This window comes from Peromyscus maniculatus, chromosome 2, assembly GCF_049852395.1.
Source record: "Peromyscus maniculatus bairdii isolate BWxNUB_F1_BW_parent chromosome 2, HU_Pman_BW_mat_3.1, whole genome shotgun sequence".
NCBI classification, from domain to species: domain Eukaryota; kingdom Metazoa; phylum Chordata; class Mammalia; order Rodentia; family Cricetidae; genus Peromyscus; species Peromyscus maniculatus.
Window position 1 is genome coordinate 98,455,805 of NC_134853.1, and position 23,202 is coordinate 98,479,006.

Consider the following 23,202-nt stretch of genomic DNA (forward strand, 5'->3'; position numbering starts at 1 on the left):
ACAGTCTTTCTTCTCATGGGCCTGGGAGAGATGGATACATTTGTACACATAATGCACTCTTGCAGATGGAATTCTAGGGGGTAAACAGCACTCATTCTTTACCAATGCCAATACATATGTTTATATAGAGATTCATAGAAAATATGGCATGCACACCATCAATGTGATTGCAATAATGTAATCCTATTCTACACTTTCTGTTTTAACTGCTGGAGAATATAGAATTCCACATGAAAATAAATGTATAGTTATAAAATTGCAATCCTATTCTACATTTGCTGTTTTTTGTCTTGTTTTAGTTTCACTTTTTGTTTGTTTTGTTTTGTTTTGTTTTTAGTGAGATGGGGTTTCTCTGCGTAACAGCCTTGAGTATCCTGGAACTCACAGAAATCTACCTGCTTATCTCCCACGTGCTAGGATAAGTGCCATGCACCACCACCTCCAGAGTTACACAGAGAATATAGAACTCCACATGACTACCAACGTTTCATATCATATTTTGAAGTCTGTGTCATATTTCATAGTGTAGAAGCTATTTGAAGTCTGTGGGAGCCCGTTCTGGGGTTCCTCGTGGCTTTACTCAGCAGGTCCGAATAGAGGATGATCAGGACCACGGGCCTGAGTGCAGGTGTCTGAGATGGTCTGCACTTGGCTGTGCTGGGGGAGGAGGTCTTTTGCTCCACCCCTTGGCATCTCTATAAAAACCCTGGACCAGAGACAGTCCGGCCCCGTTGGAATAGGTTCCAGGCCCTCTCGAGGCTATCCTTTATTTTCTATCTGTTTATCTCCACAAGATTCTCCGCTATAAATCCTTCTATCTAATATTTCCTGCTGATCGCACTCAAGAAAACTCTGGGAAGCTGTGGGGGTGGTGGGTAAACGCCCCACAGAAGTCATAGAAATGTATGACCCTATCTAATTTTATTGTCTTTAAATCTCTTGGCTATGATCACTCATGGCATTATTTGATAGATGATACAGCCTTTGTAAATGCTTTATTATTTTAATGTAGCATATTAACTGACAATCATTATTAATCTTTAAAGTTTACTTCCAGGTTGATGCTTTTTGATGAGAATAAAAATAAAAGGGAAAATTCAATCTCTTCTCAATGAGGAAATGTGTAGTGTTTACAAACCCTTCAGAAATTCAACAATGTGCTATAGCACGTGTCTAGTTAAACTACAATAAAAGTTGGTAAAAATAGAAACAGTAAAAGAAGCACTGCCATGTTGGCTGCTTAATGGTTAGTATTAGTTTGGAGAATATATTTTCCCCAGGTACTAATGTACTAAGGTGCTAAAGCACAGTACTATAAATGGAACCATTGACTATGACAAATGAGTATTTAGCACATTAGCAAGGGTTGTCATATGTGAAAATGAGGGTTTCGTTGAAAAGAATAATGGGGAAATATAATAAAATGCCACTGCCATGTAGATAAAAATCAACACATCAAAACTTGATTTCTTCTGTATGTGTGTTTTGGTGTGTGTGTGTGTGTGTGTGTGTGTGTGTGTGTGTGTGTGTGTACAAATGAATGCACTCAAATGTATATATGTGTGGGAAGATTAGAAGTGAACCTGGGGTTCCTCAGTGGCCAGACCCCTCTGTTTTGTTGTTGGTGGTGGTGGTTTTCTATGACAAGGTCTCACAATTGACTGGAACTTGCTTCTTAGTGAGCCTCAGGGGTACACCTGTCCCTCCTTTCCCGGTGCTGGGATTATAAGTGTGTGCCAGCACATTGACCATTTTTATGTGAGTTCTGAGGATCAAACTCGGGTCCTCATACTGGCATAGGAACCATTTTTTCCTACTAAATAACCTACCTAGATGGCAGTCTTGCTTTCTTATTTTGTAATGTGAAATGCATACATGGAGTGCAATCCTTAATAACAAATGCTCAGAAAAATCTCAGCTGAGGTCACTGGATAAATTGGTGGCAGAGATAGGAAGTATTCAAAATTTTTGATTCTTGATGTACTGTGTTGAACTTCAGTCTCTGGCCTTTGCTACTGGCCTCCTTATTGCCAAATTGGTAAGCTCTGTTCACCAGCATCCCATAGATGCTTCCACCATTCTTTCTCTTTACAAGCCACAAAGCAAATTAATCTTTTAAATACTACAGACTCATCTTTCAAGTATGACCCCATTGCCACTGTCACTGCAGGAGGAAGAAGCAAGAAAAGCATTGTTGACATATACTTACTATTGACATTTGTTAAGGAAAATCTTCTCCTGCACAAAAATTCACCTAATAGGACTCAAAGTACTTAACCTCCAAAAGTCAACTGTCAGTGGCCTTGTTTCTTGCTCTTCATTTTTATTAGCAGATATAATAAGTTAAATTTTGGGAACACAATGTCTTCAATTTGGGTTTCAGGGTTTCTATTACTCTGATGGAACATCATGACCATAAAGCAACTTTGGGGAGGGAGGGATTTATTAAGCTTACACTTCTACACTGATGTTCACCACTGAAGGAAGTCAGGATAGGGACTCAAACAGGTCAGGATCCTGGAGGCAGGAGCTGATGCAGAAGTCATGGAGGGGTGCTGTTTACTGGCTTGCTTCCCCTGGCTTGCTCAACCTGCTTTCTTATAGAACCCAGGACCATCAGCCCAGGGATAGTACCACCATAATGGGCTGGGACCTCCCCCACTGATGACTAATTGAGAAAATGCCTTACAGCAGGATCTTATGGAGGTATTCCCACAAATGAGGCTTTTTCCTCTCTGATGACTCTAGCTTGTGTCAAGTCTAGCTTGTGTCAAGTTGACCCACAGAACTAGTCAGTATACACAATAACCCATTGAGGTGGCAGAATAAACATTTAGCTAAAACCAAATATGATCATGCCTGAATAAGCTGAATGATTATACAAATAAAAATATTGTTATTACTATTTTATTTGTATAAACTGAATGTCAAGCTTTAATATTTGGCATTATAATTAAGAAATAATAATTCCTTTTTAATGTCATTTAGCAGTATCATATGCTAGATTCCTCTTTCAGGCACTGTGTTACATATTTTCAATTTTAAATGGAAGCTTTTAACTGAATAACTGAATTTAAATATAAAATTCACATGAGATTTATGATCTCTAGCTACATCTAGAATGTGTATTTGAGTTTGAGACACTAATAAAAATCCAAAGGCCATCTTTGTCTGTATTACTGACATTATTATATTGATTAGATATCACAGGGATGTGCATTGTAAATCACTACTCAGATTTACATTTAGAGATTCAGAAATAATATCAAAAGCATCTGATAAATTTGTCTTCCAAGGTTAAATCCAAGCCAAAAGAATGATTTCAAGCATGTACGACATCTAATGTCAAAGTGTGGCTCTCTCCAAACTTAATTTATATTTTTTAATGATTTGTAGGGTTAGACTCTGGCAAAGATATGAAATGCTGTGATGTATTTAAACAGGAAAGAGACAATCTAACACAACATGAATAAATAATTATGTTTAAAAGAGGTATTTGTGAATAAGGACCAGTTATTAAACTAATAGTGCCATTTGCAGAGTTTTATCCTTGATGCACTTTAGGAAATTTCATTTCACATAATATTCTAACAATATGACCTTATCATGCACCACTCTCCTTTGAGCTACTTACATTTGGAAGTTCAAGCACTGCACAGAGCACTATGCTAAAAAATGATTGTCAACTTAAATATATTACTGGAAATTTTATAAATCTAATAACCAAAATCTATCAGGTTAAAGAAGGAATATTTTAGTGTTACACTGTGACCAAGTAATACAGCCCAGCACTTTAGTTAGCTATTCTAGATAATATAAACTTTCAGAGAACACATGAAATTCCCCCAGAAGCATGTATAATGTTCTATTCGTTTCATCTTATCTCCACATAATCTTGCTATTTTTAACATCATATGAATAGAAAGGCTAAAGAGGCTAACAAATGTATCCAAGGGCACACAGCCAATAAGTGATAGAGATGAGTTTCAATCAGAATCTCTCTTAGTCCATAATGAGATACAACATTCAGATTTTAAAAAAGTGTGTGTGTGTGTGTGTGTGTGTGTGTGTGTGTGTGTGTGTGTGTGTGTGTGAATGTGGGTGCCTACCATTGTCAGAAGAGGCCATCAGATTCCCTGCAGTTGTAGTTAAAGGTAGTAACTAAACTGTGGTCCTCTGGAGGTGGAGAACATGCTAAAACACCTCTCTAGCACTCGATTCTTTTAATGAGGAAGTATGCAATAAAACACAGCTTCCATTTTAATCTCTTTAAGAAGAACTGCTGTGGATATCATTCTATATAAATAAATCACTGATGGCCAGTGACCAGGCAGGAAGTAGGTGGCCAGGCAGGAAGTAGGTGGGACAAGGAGAGAGGAGAATTCTGGGAAGCAGAAGGCTGAGGGGGAGACACTGCAGCCACCTCCAGGACAAGCAACATGTAAAGACTCTGGTAAGCCACCAGCCACATGGCAAGGTATAGATTTATAAAAATGGGTTAATTTAAGATAAAAAAAACAGTTAGCAAGAAGCCTGCCATGGCCATACAGTTTATAAGTGTCTGAGTGATTATTTTATATGTGGATTGTGGGACTGCGGGGCTTGGGGAACCTGGAGAGAAGCCCTCCAGCAACAAATGGCGCCCAACGGCTCGAGTTTCCACCTTAAACCTGAGAATATTTAATAACCAATTCTAAACAGAGCCAAAACCAGGTTCCTGCTTCTTGTCTCATATGGGCAGCTAGACGCTGCAAAACGCAGGTTTGAACACTGGCGGGTTCCTGGTGTGTTTGACTGGCAGTATGGTAGGAATGAGGCGTCTGCAAGCGGCACATTAAGCTGTGTGGTAGATTTAGTCTTTGTTAGTATTTTTTAAAAAATAAAAAAGGTTTCTGGGCTACACACTGCTTTGATAAAAGCTTAGACCCACTATTTCTGAGAATTGATGGCTCCCAGAGCTGGCAGAAAACATACCACTGCCATGTTGGGAAGCTGAAGTGGGCGGAGCCAGCAGCCACAGCGCCTTTTCAGTCTTAGAATGGTGCAGTTTAAAGCAATAGGCTCAAGTTAATATAAAACATAAGCCTCGTAAAGATGGCTACCACACAGAGAATCTGGATTATGTTGTCTTTGATATTTGTAACTGAAGAAAAACATTTGATTCCAAAAGCTGTTGAGTTATGCCAAAATGTATATTTTAAAGATACCTTGACTTCAAAATTTGGATTTAAGGATATGTTGCTTTGGAAAAGAGGTTCTGCTTTTGTTTCCACAGAAAGCCAGAGGCTGTGGATTTGTTCCAGATTAAGATACATCAGGTTTGACCAGCCAAGACCCCCTGAAAGGTCTCCGATGACACCATGGCCCAGATTATCCAACATCCAAAATGGTTTGAAGGCAGCTGGCTCAGACAATACAGCCTCACGGACTATTCCATAATCCTAAAATTTTCTTTGTATCCCCATAAGATACAGCGCCCCCCTCCAGCAGGAAGTAGTAAGAGATGCTACGCCCAAATTCCCAAATATACCAAGCTGGCTTTAGAGGTGGAATTGGCTCACTCCCCCTCTAAACCCAGACATATTGCTTTAAAAAAAATGGTTAAGAGATTCTTGTGTCCCAAATCAGAAGAGCCCTCTGGTGTGGGACAGAGAAAAACAAATATTTTTATTTAAAACAGGTTGATTATAAATGTGATCTCTTTCTAAAAAAGAAAAGGGGATATGATATAGATATATAGGAGGATATGGAGATGATAAGATAAAAGGGTAGATTAATGAACCTACTTTTAAAGAACAACTTGTTTAAAATATTTTACATTGGTATAAATTTTAGTTTATTGATACAAACTTGAAGTTAATTTTGTTATACTGTATATATATATATTTCTATTCTTGTTTGAGGTATTATGTTTATGTAACTCATTTAAAATTGTAATGGATAATTAAAAATAGATTAATAATTAGTCATCTATGATAATCATATTTGTAGCCACGTTAGTTAAGTCTTCTAGGTATACGTAAATATATTTCAGATAGATAGGTAATCTTCAAACACTTCATAGACCTAGAGAATATGGCATTTAAATAACTTAGAATTCTGTTGACGTGAGACACAATTGCTCCTGGCTGCACCAATTTGATCCCGAGAGAATGTTGGGCTTCTAAGACATTTCCATTTGGAAGTTTGTCTTTTTGGCACAAAATGGCCTACTGGACAAAGAACTGCCCTTGCCTTGATGGCTGACAGTACAAATATAATGCTGTCCTTTCTGGACAAGCGGGACACACGGAAAGCGACCACTGTACTCTGCCAAGACAGGGTAAGATGGTCTCTCAGAATTTCTGCTTCTAAAAATGGTCTGTCAGATACTCTAGGCCTGTAGCCAATTTGAATGCACCAACAATGCTGAGAAACATTAGGTGACTGTCCAGGCTGCCAGCTGTCTTGGTCTACTTTTGCAAGATTCCTGAAAGTTGCTTGCATCCATCTACCATTTCTCAGATACCATTATGTTCCTTCTCAGGTCTTTGATGTGGTTGAAAACTAGATAGTTGTAATTTCCTCAGTTATGACAAAAGATAAGTTAGATATAAAACCTTAAACTCACAAATATAAGATAGATAGGACATCTTCTTTAATTTGTAACTGTAATTCTTGCTCGATAATTGTTTTGTTATATGTAATTTTACCATGTTAAAGTTAAAACCTTACTTTTTAAAAAAAGAAAAAAAGGGGAAATTCTGTGGATATCATTCTATATAAATAAAACACTGATGGCCAGTGACCAGGCAGGAAGTAGGTGGCCAGGCAGGAGGTAGGTAGGACAAGGAGAGAGGAGAATTCTGGGAAACGGAAGGCTGAGGGGGAGACACTGCAGCCACCTCCAGGACAAGCAACATGTAAAGATTCTGGTAAGCCACCAGCCACATGGCAAGGTATAGATTTATAAAAATGGGTTAATTTAAGATAAAAGAACAGTTAGCAAGAAGTCTGCCACGGCCATACAGTTTATAAGTGATATAAGCATCTGAGTGATTATTTTATATGTGGATTGTGGGACTGCGGGGCTTGGGGAACCTGGAGTGAAGCCCGAACCTGGAGAGAAGCCCTCCAGCAACAAAGAACTTAAGTTAACAACTTCAAGAGGCATAGACGCAATGAAATACTGTCAAGAAAAAAATGTAATCACAACCTTTTCAGGTAAGTTGATGGTAGTAGGAAAAATTATATTGAGAGAGATAATCCAGAGCCAGGAAGACAAACATACCATGCTCTCCCCAGTCTGTACTTCCTAGGCTTTCGATGTGTTTATTGTAACCTGGAATAACTGTAGCATCAAGGGAAGTAAAGGGGACCAAGAAGAAGGAGCAATAGATAGGGGAAAAGCAGGGTATAATTATTTGAAGGAGAAAATAGGGAAAAGAGTGAGGGGGATTTACTTAGGTATGGGGAAGGAAATAAACAAAGGAGAAAGATGGAAGAGAGTAAACTGACAGCAATAAAATCTGTAATATCTATAAGATACAATATCATTATATATTTCCCTAAAATTACATTATAATACATATACCTCTCTATATGCATATACATATATAGTTTTAAGAAATTTTTTTATCTGGGCTAACATTGTTCCCTCCAAGAAAAATAAACTATCTAACAAAATCCCACCATCAGGCACAACAAGTCCCCTTTGAGTTATTGATCAAGGTTCTCCAAGAGACTCTCAAAACACAGTCTATTACTATTACCTTTGCTTGCCTCCCAGAACTGGAAGGTATGGCCTATGCACTCAGACACTGGGCCTAGAGGATATGAACTGGAACTGACCTGAAAACCTTCTTCCTAAGGACTAGCTTTCATGATATCAGGGAATGGAAACAAATAATAGTCCTACCCAGCTATAGTCTCCATGGACCTCATTTACCATGGTCTCCTATTCCTTGTTCTCCCTCTCTTTTCTTGATCCAGCTAGGATCTCCTACTCTCTTTCCCTCGACCCTCGCCCTTCATTGGTCCCACTCATGTCCAGGCTGTTCATGTAGATCTCATCCATTTCTCCATGTCTTTCTTGGAGTCCCGTTTTTCAGATAGCCTCACTGGTGGTGTGAGTAGCAGTCCAGTCATCCTTGTTCCACATCTAGCATCTTCCTATGAGTGAGTACATACCATATTTGTCTTTCTGAGTCTGGGTTACCTCACTCAGGATGATTTTTTCTAGATCCATCCATTTGCCTGCAAACCTCATGATATCATTGTTTTTCTCTGCTGAGTAGTATTCCATTGTGTATATGTGCCACAATTTATTTATCCATTTTTCAGTTGAAGGGAATCTAGCAGAGAGCTAGGGAGGCCCACGGAGATCCACAAAGATACCCCCGCAAAAGACTGCTGGCAATGGTCGAGAGACAGCTGGAACTGACCTACTCTGGTGATGGGATGGCCAAACACCCTGATAGTTGTGCCATAAACCCCATCCAAGGACTGAGGAATCTGGATGCAGACATCCATGGCTGGGCCCCTGGTGGAGCACTGGGAGTCTAATTAGTGAGAAAGAGGAGAGTTTATATGAGCAAGAATTGTTGAAGCCAAGGTTGGATAAAGCACAGGGACAAATAACCAAATGAATGGAAGCACATGAACTATGAACCATAGGCTGAGGGGTCCCCAACTGGATCAGGCCCTCTGAATGGGTGAGACAGTCATGTGGCTTGATCTGTTTGGGAGGCAGCTGGGCGGTGGTGCCGGGTCCTGGGCACTTTGCATGAGTTGGCTGAATCCTGGGACTTATGCAGGGACGCTTGGCTTGGTCTGGGAGGGGGGGACTGGACCTGCCTGGACTGAGTCTATCAGGTCGATCCCGGTCCTCGGAGGAGACCTTGATCTGGAGGAGGTGGGAATGGGGGGTGGGTTAGGGGGAGGGGGCAGGGGGCGGGGAGGGAGAGCATGGGAATCGGTGGCTATTATGTGGAACTGAATGGTGTTGTAAAATAAAAAATAAATAAATTAATTAATTAAAAAAAATAATCTCCATGGACCACATCACCAACCAGCATGACACAATAACCCTAAGGGTGCAATAGTGCCAACCACACTTGGTGGTAACCAAGAGCTCTCTATTCTGACCTAGGGCCTGACCAACAGGAGTGAAATAAGGCCTGGTAATGGAACCCTAGCCAACTGCTCAGCACAAGTGAAATCATGTATCTTGGAGGAGCACCTACAATGGCCACTTGTTAAACCAGCATAATTCCTAACTACATACTGAATTTTTATCTCTATATCCACAATAGAAGTAGCGGTCATCAAAGAAGTTTCTCTTTGAAACAGAAGGAGACCATTACAGAAAACCACAGTCAATCAAAATATAGAGAACAAGACATTCTATGGTTCCCAGTCTCCAATGATCCACCTACAGCACACTTCCTGAATTTAGGACTCAGGGACACTTGCAGAAGAGGGAGTGCAAAGATTGTAAGTAAGAGTCTAAGAAACAGGAAGTTTGGTATGAGATTGTGTTGACTAGAAATGTCAAGAGGCTACACCCAAAAAGTCTCATTAACATGGCTACCTAAACAAGAATTTAACAATATTGACACCAGTGGACATATGAATAAGGAAAGGGGAAAGCTCACAGAGCCTCAACTCTAGACAATGAAATACAGGCAACTGGGGAATGAGGAGAACAGGAGTAATCATCTTCTCCAGGGAAAAACTCTCCACTTGGTTATCTAATATAAAGTGTTCAGTCCTGAGATGGTATACATTCAAGTAACATTACATACCCTGAGCAGGCTGTATTTATATCTTTAGGAATATGTGTATATGTAACAATAAGTTTTTTATTGTTTTTATTTTTTACTAAGAAAATTATTATTCAATTTACATACCAATCACAGATTCCCTACCTCCTCCCACATCTCCAGCCTCCCCGCCCCCTCCCTCGCTGCAACCTCCCCCCCCCCATTCCCTTCTACAAGAAGGTAAGGCCTCCCATGGAGAGTCAGCAAAGCTTGGTACATTCAGTAGAGGCAAGTCCAAGCCCCTTCCCCTGCCTCAAGGCTGTGTTATATGTGCCACCATAGAGAGAGAGCAAGCAGGATACAGGTAAGAAGGAGAGAAATCATCTTTTGCAAAAACAAACAAATAAAACAAATCAAAAATCAAGTCGAGACATGACTAAACCCCCAATTTCAAAGTAAACCATCAGAAACTGTGGATGAGTTCTAAAGTTTCCAGTTCAAAGTGCTAATACATGATGATAAACTTTAAGGTACACTGCCCTGTAGTGTCTGACTGGTCAAATGCAGAATGTAAACTATGCATTATTTATCAGACATGTATTATTTTTTAGATTCTGACAATAAAAATTTTTATAATGCCTAATATTTTATAAAAGATGTAAATTTTATATATGAATTATTTTGACATGGGTTATCAAAACACTTTCTAAAAATATAAATAATGACTTTAAAATGAAAAACTTTGAAATCTTACTTTCTTCAAGACTGTCAAGCTTATCTCAGAAGCACAGCTCTTTTTATCTTTACAGGCAATGTGTTTGAGAGGAAAGTCAAATGCTGCTCTGAAATTCCGCATGTTGTAAGTTCTCATTAAATCGCTAATAAATACCTAAATGCTACAATTGGAACAATCACTGGATGCAGTCCAAACAGGACAGATGTCCTCCTTCGGGTGCAAGATTTTACCTGTGTCCACACTGCCTCAATGTCTTTCCAGAGCACATCATTTTGTTTTACAAATCAGGTTTTAGATACAGGAAAAATTGGAGTGCTAGGCAATCTACCAAGTCATTTTGTTGTTAATCAGTGTAAATCTGGCATGGATCTTTCAAATGATATAGAATGACAATTCAGTAATTATTCAATTACTCAATGAATACTGACTGATTATTTCCTGCTATTAGTACAATATTAGTAAACGTGAGCCTGAAATGTGGATTACACAAGGTACGGTTTGATAGATTTAAAGTTTTGCGATTGATATGTTTAAAGATTTGTGTCCTGATTGCCACCATCAAAAGCTACTAGAATTCTCTTTGCAAAGTGTTTAATATCCCCCCCCCATTGATATCAATCTGTCAGGTGTTGTAGAGCCTGGTTTAATTCATCTTTGCAGTAAGACAACACCTGATTTTAACAAGCTTTATAGGGTACTGAAATAATAGAGTGATCCATAGTCTTGTTTTGTGAGATTAGGTTCTGGCAATGGCATTAATGTGGAAGTAAACTGTCATAGAATGTGGGAAGTGCTGTTCTTATAATCCCTCCTCTGAATGTCTGGCCAGGTTCTAGGTCCTGCTGCCCCTCTATAACATTGTGACATTTCAGTCTTGCATAGTTTTTTTTTCCCCTTCAGGGAAAAAGAGGATTGAGTATAAAAACAGAAAGTACATTGTTTTCATATCCTTTCTTTTTTCTTTTTAGTTTTCAGGACATACAGGGTGACTGACTAGACCAGGATTTCTTGTGTACTCTCTATATTCTTACTCTCTCTCCTTTTCCTTCCCTCTTTCTCTTCCACCTTTCTCTGTGTTTGCTTCTCTCTCTTCCACAGTGCCAAGGATAGAACTCAAGGCCATTGACAGACTCCACAGTTGTCTATTAGTAAGCTCCAGGGTGTCTTTCTCAAACATAAAAAAATGTTATAAAATTGGGAGATGGCAAGGACTGTACAAGGTTCTGAAAATACAGAGTTGAATGTTTTACCAGTAGCACAAAGGGATGAGTTATATAATATGGGGATTATATTTCAGTAACAGCATGTTTTTAAAGTGTCTCTATTCACTCTGCTAGTTTGATTTTATTTCTGAAGTAATTTAAGTAAAATTTATTGTTCTAAAAATTAATTGTGATATATATTCTTTAGAAGACTGAAAGTTGAATAGGTTAACATCTTACTATAGAGTCACATATTGATACTCATTTAGAGAAATATAGATAAATAATAAAATGACAGTCTTTTCTATTTTTTAAAATCTACAAGTAAAGTGATGCAAATCACAAATCTCTTCAGGCTTTTGGAAGGATTTTAGAAATTAAAAACTCTTCATAAAAGACTATACCTAAAATACAAGATATAAACTTTCAGGTGTTTTCTATAAAGGTGATAGGCGAATGTTTATATATTAGCTAATTGCCCATTTGGTGCCTTTGCTGTCCTGACAAGATATCCAATTTTTAACGATGCTCACAAAATTGAAAATGTCAGAACTTCTAAATAACATTTATTTTCATTAACATTATATAAAATGATATACTAACTAAAAGATTATTGGTGTCAAGATCATACAAAAATAATGAACAATATAGTTTTGTTATGGAGAGTTAATGTCTCAATACAAAATATATACATCCTTTTATGAACAGCTTTTCAATTTTTTTGTTGTTGTTTTCTTGGAGATTTTAAGCAGCTTGCTGGAGATATAGCTCTGTGATTAAGAGCATATCTATGCTGCTCTGTCTGAGGACCCATTTTGGTTCCCAGGACATTTATCAGGCAGCTCACAACCTCTCTAATCCAAATCCATGGAACCTGATGTTCTCCTCTGGACCTTTTAGATAGCAGCACACAAGGTACTGCAAACATAAATACAGTAAATAGCTATTTTTTAAATTTACCATTATTTTGCTAAGAAATGGTTGTCCTAGGGAGTTGTCTTACACATCCCATTTCGGTGGATCCTCTGTCCCTCTCACTTCCCTGCCTCCCTTGCACCTCTTTCATCCACAGTGTTAACATTTTGAATTTTGTTCTGTTGACTTTCCCATTTCTCTCTTTTAAAGCTCCCTATCCCAGTACTTTACTCTAGGCACAAGGTGCCTTTCTAGTTTTCTGTCCTTTAGCAATATTTACTCCAACCTTGGATATGCATATTAACACTTGGAGGCAAAGATATGCAAATGACATGGAACATACAATTTTTTTTTTACTGAGGCAGCATTACCTAGCTTACTATATTTTTTTTTCCAGTTACATCAATGTCTTGCATATTTCATAATGTATTTTCATCATGTTCTATGTTTTCATTATCTATTTATTTGTTAATGAACATCTAGGTTGATTCTATTTCCTTACTGCTGTGAAAAGAACAGTGATGAACATAGATAAGCATGTATCCTTGTAAATTTATTATTTTTTTTCAAGACAGATTCACTGTGTAACAACAGCTCTGGCTATTCTGGAACTTGCTTTGTAGACCAGGCTGGCCTAGAACTCACAGAGATCCACGTGTTTTTGTTTGTTTGTTGTTTTGTTTGTTTTTTTTGCTATTCCTATCATTGGCTGTTGTTGCTGTTATATATAAAAACTAGTGTATTGTTTTTAATCATTCTGCTACTTGTTGGAAATACTGATTGAATCAAGATATTTTTCATACAAGTTATGGAGTCCTTTAATAAAAGAATCACAGCATCTACAAATAGGAATAGTTTAATTTCTTCTCTTTTGATATATAATTTTTCTATACCTCTTCCTTGTCCTTTTTTTGTCTAGTAAGTTGTTGAGTATTGTATTGAATAAAAATGAAGAGAGTGATCATCTTTTTCTTATGCCAGATTCCAGAAAAAAATATTTTGAGATTTCCTTATTTAATATGTTGTAGATGATAAGTTTCTATATTGAGGTATATTCTGCCTAGTCTACTTTCTTTGTGAAGAAATTATCTTGACAGTGTGTTGAATTTTGTCAAATGCCTATTTTTTAATCTCTCACAATGATATGAGATTTCTGTCCAAATTTCAAAACATTCTTCCCAGAAACAGAAAAAAAAAAAAAAAAAAAGAAATGTATTTGAAGGCAGAAAGACCCTTGATAACCAGAGAAATCGTGAGAAAAAAAATCCTGCCGGGCGGTGGAGGCACACGCCTTTAATCCCAGCACTAGGAAGGCAGAGCAAGATGGATCTTTGTGAGTTCGAGGCCAGCCTGGTCTACAGAGTGAGATCCAGGAAAGGTGCAAAGCTACACAGAGAAACCCTGTCTCGAAAAACAAACAAACAAACAAAAAATCTTAATGAGGTACAATCACTTCTGATTATAAATATGCTAAAGATTCACAACAAGAGGAACATAATACTGGCAGAAGAACAGATGCACAGACCAACGGAATGAACCAGAAGTTCCAGATATAAATGAACAGTTACAGACATCTTTTTATGACAAGGATACTAATAGCACAAACCAGAGAAAAAACAGCCTTTTAACAAATGATACTGTCAAACTGTCGGAGAATAAAACTCAGTCCATGTTTCTCACTCTGAACAAAAAATCAAATTCAGATGCATCAAATCTCTCTCTCTCTCTCTCTCTCTCTCTCTCTCTCTCTCTCTCTCTCTCTCTCTCTCTCTCTCTCTCTCTCTCTCCCTCTCTCTCTCCCTCTCTCTCTCTCTCTCTCTGGTTTCTCTGTGTTGTTTTGGTGCCTGTCCTGGATCTGGCTCTGTAGTCCAGGCTGGCCTCGAACTCATAGAGATCTGCCTGGCTCTGCCTCCCTAGTACTGGGATTAAAGGTGTCTGCCACCATTGCCTATCTTGCATCAAATATCTTAACGTTAATACCTGAATCCTGGAAGTGCTTGAAGATCACAGAAGCCAAACACTTGAAGATCCAGAAATATATGCAAAAGCCTTTCTGAAATGGACTTTAGTAGCTTAGAAAATAAGGCCAACATTCAACTAAGGTGATCTTATGAATTAAAAAATCTTCCATATGGTAAAGGAAACAGAAATTACAGTGAAGTGATAGCCTGCTGAATAGGAGAAACGCTTTACTCGATACATATCTGATAGAGGATTAATATCTAGAATATCTACAAACAACTAAAAATTAAACAACAATATAACCGAAGTTTTAATTATTTTATCTTCTTGCTAATAGCATAAAGGTGCACAAACCACAGGAAATGATGATAGACAAAAAGGAACCAACTCTTTGTACTACTGGAAGGAAGGCAAAACAGTCCAGGGTCTGTGGAAATTAATGGAGGTTTCTCCAAAAACTAAAAATAGATATGCTCTATAAATACCTATCATGCCCCTGGGTATTTACCTGAATGACTTCATGTAAGCACTTCACAGACACACTTGCACATCTGTTTATGCAGCACTAGTCACCACAGCTAGGTTTTGGAGTCCAGCCAGGTCCCAGAACAGAGGAGTAGTTAAAGTAAAGGTGACATGTCTATGCAGTGGAGCTGTGTTTTCATCAGTAAAGATAAGTCATCCAGCTACAGGAAAATGGGTGCAACTACAGATAATCATACTAAGTGAATCACACCAATTTCAGAATGACAAATATTGTATACATTCTCCATTTGTGGTTCCTACATTTTATGTAGTTCCATACAGTCATTTATGTACGTATTTAATAAAAGTATAATAAAAGTAAAAGTATTTAGAGGAATGAAGTTGGAATGAATGTGGGAGGAGGGAGGAAGAGAGAGAGCAAGTGGATATATGGAGTATGAACAATGTACAATATACAACTATATGAAAACTTTAAAATTTAATTAATATTTTAAAAATTGATGTTGTATAGACTTTATATGGTTGACAAGAGTAACTTCAATTCCAAATGGACAAATTAAAAGGATCCTCCAAAATGATGTAGGTCAAATAATGACACTATCATAATTTTCCTGAGCTGATGTTGTTTCACATCAAATTGTAGAGCTTAAACACAAACAATATTCATCCCCAAAGCTGCCAAGTTATGGATGGCTACTTATTTGATATGAAATTAAGGCAGTATACTGTAACTGTCAGCATTAATGCCTTGCTTGTTTAATTACTGGAAATTGTCATTTTTGGAAAGCCTGAAGAAGGTGGACAAGTTCACACAATTGGTTGAACCTGTATGTAAATTAATAATTGGTAACCATGGCAACATTCATCTTCCTCTCCTTTCCAGAACTGCACCAGCTGAGCTAAGTGGGGAGACTGCCTTTCCGTCACAACCTTAGCTGTAACCCCTCCTTGCCTAAATATAAGGAGCTACCTATGATTGACAGTGTTGCCTACACATTGCTTTATTTTCGGTGATTGGCTACCTCAGTAAAGCCCTGAAAAGTGACTTCTGTCTGTTCTCTGATGTCTTTGTATCCACCTTACTTTCTTTTTTTTTTTTTTTTTTTTTTTTTCCGAGACAGGGTTTTTCAATGTAGCTTTGCACCTTTCCTGGAATTCCCTTGGTAGCCCAGGCTGGCCTTGAATTCACAGAGATTCTCCTGGCTCTGCCTCCCGAGTGCTGGGATTAAAGGCGTGTGCCACCACTGCCCGGCACACCTTACTTTCTTATCAACTGTTAAATCATAGGTAAGAGCAAGATGCACCTTAATACCTTTTGCACTTAAATACATACACAGATAAAATTTTTGCTTTGTTCAAAATACAAATAAAAGTACCATATAGAAGTTTATTTAAATGTTTAGAGTTTGGTCCTGGGCAAGTGTTTGTTTGACTAATTTGCTAATTTAGTGGTGAAATGTTTTCATTTGAGAATTCACTACACTAAAATAATCCTTCTATTTAAAAAAAAAAATGGATTCCCAGTTTTAGTCTTACAGAGATGCAGGTTCTAAGAGACTATCCCAGAACGTGGCTGAGAATCATTACTTTAACCATATTGGCAAGTTACACAAGTTCTCTCCCTGTGTCATCATCCCTAAAATGAGAACATCTCAGGTCATGGGGGTCAAGTACCTCCTCGTTTTGTCTCTTCTTCTGTCTCCCTTTCACTCAATTGCACCTCATCTCAACCAGAAGATGGTTCATAAAATCCATTTTGAGATGTAAAGTTTGGAAATGAAAGATGTTACTTTGTACAATTTATTAGTTCTAATTTTCTACCATGTTTCAGCAGATGTGAAGTACCCTTGCATCCTCAGGATTTCTTCACAATTGTCCAATATGTTCCTGGTGGCACTCAAGTCAAAAGTTTCTGACTCCATGTCACTCTAGACCTTGTTACTAGTATATTCTTCTTTAAAAAATATTTTATGTGTCTGGGTGTTTTACCTGCATGTGTGCCTGATACCCACCAGAGGTCAGAAGGGGGCACTGGAACCCCTGGAAATTGAGTGAAAATTAGTTGTGACTCTGCATGTGGGTGTGGGAATTGAACTTGTTCTTCTGGAAGAGCAGTAACTGCTCTGAGATCTCACATCTCTCTAGCCTCTATCTTACACATTTTTTAAAATTTTGTTTTCATTAATTGATTTGTGTGTTTGTTTGTTTACTTATTTACTGCCTTGCCATGGTGTACACATATGGAGGTCTGCGGACAACTTGAGAGAGTTCCTTCTTTCCTTATGCCCTGGCCATCTGAGTCCTGTCATTAGGCTTGATGGCTTGTCACACACTCTTATGTGGACAAAAGTTATGAATGGAAATAATTTCAGTTTTCATAGTCTCCATTTCTAAAGTACCTGTGCAGCATAATCTATTCTTTTTAACTCTTTGTGTATCTTTTCTTCTTGGATTCTTTCTTTCATCCCTTACTTTTTCTTTTCTTTTCTTTTTTTCCTGAGATCTTTTTCTTTTCTTATACAAATCTATTTCTATTACTTCATTTGGAATATTTGAAAAATAATTTTAAGCCTCATTTTCCTGCAAAAATCTTTCCTTTGCCATCCCAACTGCTCAAGCTATCTTCCTTTTTCTTATATTTTTGGTTGTATACCTAGCCTTAATGGCTGAGCCATCTTTCCAGGCCTAAGCCATCTCTCCAGCCCCCATTTTATTGTTAGATAATCACCCTATTTTTATATTTTCTATGTGGAAGAATTTTCCTCACTAAATAATTTCTAATGATACTCTACTGAAAACCCGCAATGATGCTGACATCAAAATTCATGCCCTCTCTAGACATAATCTCCCTGGAACATTCAGTATACACAGACAGTTCTGCAGCCCAGCAGTCCTCAGTAGTAGGTAAAGTGTCCACAGATAAAGCAGTGTTTAGGGATTTGGAGATGATTACAAGAATCAATGTAAGGATGTACCTTAGAATACTACCATCTTTTCACATATTCTTACTGGAATAAAGCTTTATGTATTTGTTTTCAATTACCATTTTGACAAGGAATTATATCCAAATACCTGTTTTTAGATCTCAGTTTAATTCTTGGTTTCAATGTTTCTTTCAAAATGTATTGTTTGTTATCTTTACTTACATGTTTCAAACTATTTTGAGCTCAAAATATTCTAATGAAATTGTATATATACATAGTCAAAATTTATTTTGCTATCTGGATTCTTCATTCTGTTACTGACATTTCTCTCAATGTTTAAAAGTTGTATTTTACCTGTGTAGGTATTTAACCTGGAAGCATGTCTGTGCATCACACATGTGCATTGCTGGTAAAGGTCAGAGAACATCAGATCCCCTGCTACTGTAGTTATAGAAGGTTGTGGTCTACTATGTGGGTGATGGGAATCAAACTCTAGTCGCCTGGAAGAGAAGCCAGTGGTCTCAATTGCTCAACCATTTCTTCAGTCCCAAAGTTAAGAGACTCTGGAAGTTTATAGTCATTTGTATATTTTAGAGATTGTAGATATTTTTGAGAGGATTGTTTTTTAATGTTTTAAAGAGATAAGATTTTATGCAGGGACACTTGGCTCGGTCTGGGAGGGGGGGAATGGACCTGCCTGGACTGAGTCTACCAGGTCGATCCCGGTCCTCGGGGGAGACCTTGATCTGGAGGAGGTGGGAATGGGGGGTGGGCTGGGGGGAGGGGGGGCGAGAGGGGGAGAACAGAGGAATCTGTGGCTATTATGTTGAACTGAATGGTGTTGTAAAATAATAAAAAAAAAGCAAAAAAAAAGATTTTAAATTGTTTTAATTTGTAAAGATTGTAAAATGTTTTATATTGTCATGGTAATATTAGCAAGACAGTGTGGAGATAAACAGGACAGAAAAGTTGTGATTTAATTGTCATGTATGTGTATGTCAATATGGCAAGGATTTAGTTGTTCTTGCTATCTTTTTTGTGAACTTAACACAAGCTAGAGTCATTTGGGAAGAGGGAACCTTACTTGAGAAAGTACCTCTTAACATATTAGCTAATGGACAAAGCTTGTGGTGCATTTTTTATTGATGTCTGTTGAGAGAAAGCCCAGCTCATTTTGGGTGGTGCCAACTCTTGGCTTCTAGCCTTGGGAGCTATAAGAAAGCAAGATGAGCAAGCCACAGAGAGCAAGTCACTAAGGAGCATTCTTTCATGGACTCTGCATCATTCAGTTCCTGCCTCTAGGTTCCTATCTTACATTCCTGCCCTGGTGTCTTTACATGATGGACTGTGATGTGGTAGTATAAGTGAAATAAACCTTTTCCTCCCAAAGTAGCTTTTGGCCATTGTATTTTGTCACAGCAATAGAAACTGAAACTGAGACACACAGAGAAGACAAAGGTGAGGTAAATCGAAATTGTGACATATATGAGGTCATTTAGAAGAGCATGCTTAGGTTTATTTATTTACTTATAAATTGAAGGTGGGAGAAAAATAAGAGAAATCATTGTTCACTGATCTGAAAAATGGCCAATTGTAAAGTCATTTCCCCAAAATGTTAGTTTTCCATCTTACAGGGATGAAGGGCCCTCCTAGGACTCAAGATGCTAAAGACTTCACAAGGTTCGGGAAATTAAGAGAGTTTTAAGACTTGCAAGGCTCCTCCTCAAGGTTGTAAATTCAGTAAATTGACTTGGAACGGGGTAATGTCTTCATGCAACTTCTTGGCTATAGTGAAGGAAGATTTCCAGGGATAAGATTTTGTGAGTTGTCACTCATGTTGGAAGTGGTATGTTGTGGAGATGCAGCTGACTTTGAGTCCTCCATGGTCTTCTAAGAAACATCAATGCTCTCACTGGTTCACCAACCTATAATTATCTGGAATCTTTTATTATTATTATTATTACTTTTATTATTATTATTATTATTATTATATTACTATTATTATTATTGTTGTTGGTTTGTCATTATGCTTTGTTTGTGGTCAATAGATGTTTGTTCACAAATCTTCAGGAAGTCACAGTCACTCTCACCTGCATGACTTGAACATCCTGAGCTTATTTTTGCTAAAGCTATGTTTTTGTTTCCTGGATGGTTGCTGTACATTTTTTTCAGATGAAGATTGTCAAATATGTCCTAGTTTTATTTGCTCACAAAATCAGTATTATTCTTCCTACAATAACAGAGCCATTCCTCAGCTTAGCCAGTAGTCACATTCAACACTATATTATTTAGTTACTGAGAAAAAAAATTCTTATCTTCTACTCAACCTAAATAATGGTAAAAGCACATAGTTGCAGTGAATATTTGTTAATAAAAATATAGCCGGGCGGTGGTGGCGCACGCCTTTAATCCCAGCACTCGGGAGGCAGAGTCAGGTGGATCTCTGTGAGTTCAAGGCCAGCCTGGGCTACCAAGTGAGTTCCAGGAAAGGCGCAAAGCTACACAGAGAAACCCTGTCTCGGAAAAAAAAAAATATGGCTGTTATATACAAAGATGGCGTTAAGATTTATCTATTTCTCTCTCTCTCTCTCTCTCTCTCTCTCTCTCTCTCTCTCTCTCTCTCTCTCTCTCTCTCTCTCTCTCTCTCTCTGTGTGTGTGTGTGCATGCACTATATTCTTATTTCCCAGAAAGGAAGATTACAAAATTTCCCAAAGCAGCAATCAGAGAGTACATCAGGTATAATGGATATACATTAATTAAAGGACAAATATTTCATCCATTCTTTACCATGGAGAATCCAAGACAACTGACTTCAAGTAAGTATTATGGGGTGTTTCATAACTATGTGGCATGGAACCAACATTCCTATTTATTGAAAACCTATGAAAAGGAGGAGTACACTTCATCTTGTGCATGTGAACTCCTTTCAAAACTATAATTGCTGTCTAGGGCATTAATAATTCTTCGAGTAAATCTGTTACTTAAAGAGCAATCCAATTTGGTGGTGTCTGTCTCGAACCTGAAACCTTACAAAGATTTACTAACATCTGGATGGGTGTAATTGAATCACTGCAAAACTTATAGAGGAAAGGAGTCTTCTAGCTACATTAGATGGGGCAGAAGACTGAGAGAGATTTAGAGTGAGAGGAGTTACTTGCCATTTGTAGGAGGAAGTACATGGAAGGACTAGAAGGAAGGTAGCAGCATTGATGAGCAAGGACAACTTCAGATGGTAGCCTGCAAAGAATATAGACCCCCTGCTCACAGAGACAAGGAAGCGATTAGACCTGAGAGGTTAGATAAGCTTAGAAGCTGCTCCATTGCTCTGGGTTCTAGAAAGGAACACAGCACAGACTAATACCCAGTGTTTGGCTCATAAGACTATACACAGAACACATTCGATCTGAGCTGTATTCTGACATCTGACATGCAGAATGAGATCAGGCACAATGGTGGTTTTACTTAATTTTTAAGATTATTATTTTAAGTGTATGGGGACTCTGACTTCAAGTATGTGTGACATATGTGTGCAGTTTCTGTGGAAGCCAGAAGAGAGCATAGGATACCCCAGAACTGGAGTTACAAAGGGCTGTGAGTCACCACAGGACCGGGAATAGAAATCCTGTCTTCCGGAAGAGCAGCCAGTATTCTTACCTGCCAAGCCAGCTCTCCAGTCGAGGAGGGTTTTCAAAAATGTTTTTTATTTCATGTGAATGTATGCTCCTAAATATATGTATGTGCACCACATACAAAGGTCAGTAGAGAGCCTAGGATACCCTGGGGCTGAAGTTGCAGGAGTTTGTGAGTCACCCAATGTGGGGGCTGGGAACCTAGCCCACATCCCTTATAAAGGCAGAAATTATTCTTCATGGCTGAACTGTCTCTTGAACCCCAAAGGGGGTTTTGAATCACTAAATCTGGCACAATTTGTTTGGACAACATTTAAACAAAAACATTAACACATCTCCATTAAACTAAATTTATAACATTGTATTGTGTTTTGTCTATATTTTTTGTACTAAATATCTAGTGTTTGAAATTAAGTACATTTTAAAGTCATTTTCAATAAGGACTTAAAATATTTTTTTTTTCTCAGAATTAGTCACTCTTATAGCACCACTCATAATATAGTTGGAGAATCCTTTTCATAACTGACTTCAAATGCACCTTAAATTACACAAAATATAAAATCTAATTGTGGCATTTTGAATATAGTATTCTGCTCCATGTCTATGCTATGTGCTTGTAGAAATGAGATATACTAAACAACATATACTAAACAAAGGCCTGACATTATGAGTAAAGAAATATGTGTTTTTGATAGCAAAATGTCTCTCATTTAGTATGAGAATTTAGGTATGTATCAATGGTTTGAAATTGTTTTGTTCAGGTCAGTATTTATGACATTGATATTTCCTTTTCCAGCTACTTCTTCTGCATATATATTCCTACAGACATGAATATGCACTAATAATTTATCTTTGCCTATCTTCCTCTGCCAGGGTTGTCATACTGAGCAATCTTTATCCTTGGAGAGCAACAGCCGTTGATGCTGTGGCTTTGGTTTCCTGAGAGGAGATAATGGGTGTGGGGTTGAAGGAAAGATACAGCTCCTTTGAGGAAAATGATGATAGTGCAAGAGGGAATTTGAAGATTGTAAAAAACCTGGATGACAAATAACCAGTCACTGTGAGTTTGAAGTCATTTCCACACAGCATTCTAAGAGCTGCAGAACCTGCCAGAGAAGGGAGATAGGAGAGGACTCTACTTTATATGGTAGAACTGGGAGAGGGCCAAAATGAAGGTCACTGATAATATTAATCATTCATCTTACCCAGATTCTTAATTTTCATTAGAATTAAGAATATGCATTCCTCCAAATGTCACCTAGAGGATTCATAACTTCTTCAACATGCTGTTCTACCCACTGTCTCTACAGGCGTTGTGGCCCACTTTCTGATTTGCTTTGGTACTCTTTTATTATATAAGGCAAACACAGTGCTTCCAGAAGACTTCAGGTGAATGTGATCAGAAGAAAAGTGGTTAGAGCCTTGGTTACCAAAGGTGTAGCATAGGACAGCACTCAGTCAGTACTTCTCCCAAGAGAAGATACTGTGGCAGATAATGCCATTTTTACAATTCTATAGTGTCTGTGGCATTGACACTGCCAATTCCATATGAATCATTTTGAAATATACAACAAAGGGCTTGATAATGTAGAACAAGAAGTTAT

At 37.9% G+C, this 23,202-nt stretch overlaps 1 protein-coding gene across 13 annotated transcripts in view; it reads right to left on the reverse strand.

Moving 5' to 3' along the window:
• The window catches only part of Ptprd (protein tyrosine phosphatase receptor type D), a 2,233,434-nt gene that overhangs the window by 1,219,788 nt on the left and 990,444 nt on the right, over window positions 1-23,202 (reverse strand). The window lies entirely within an intron of this gene.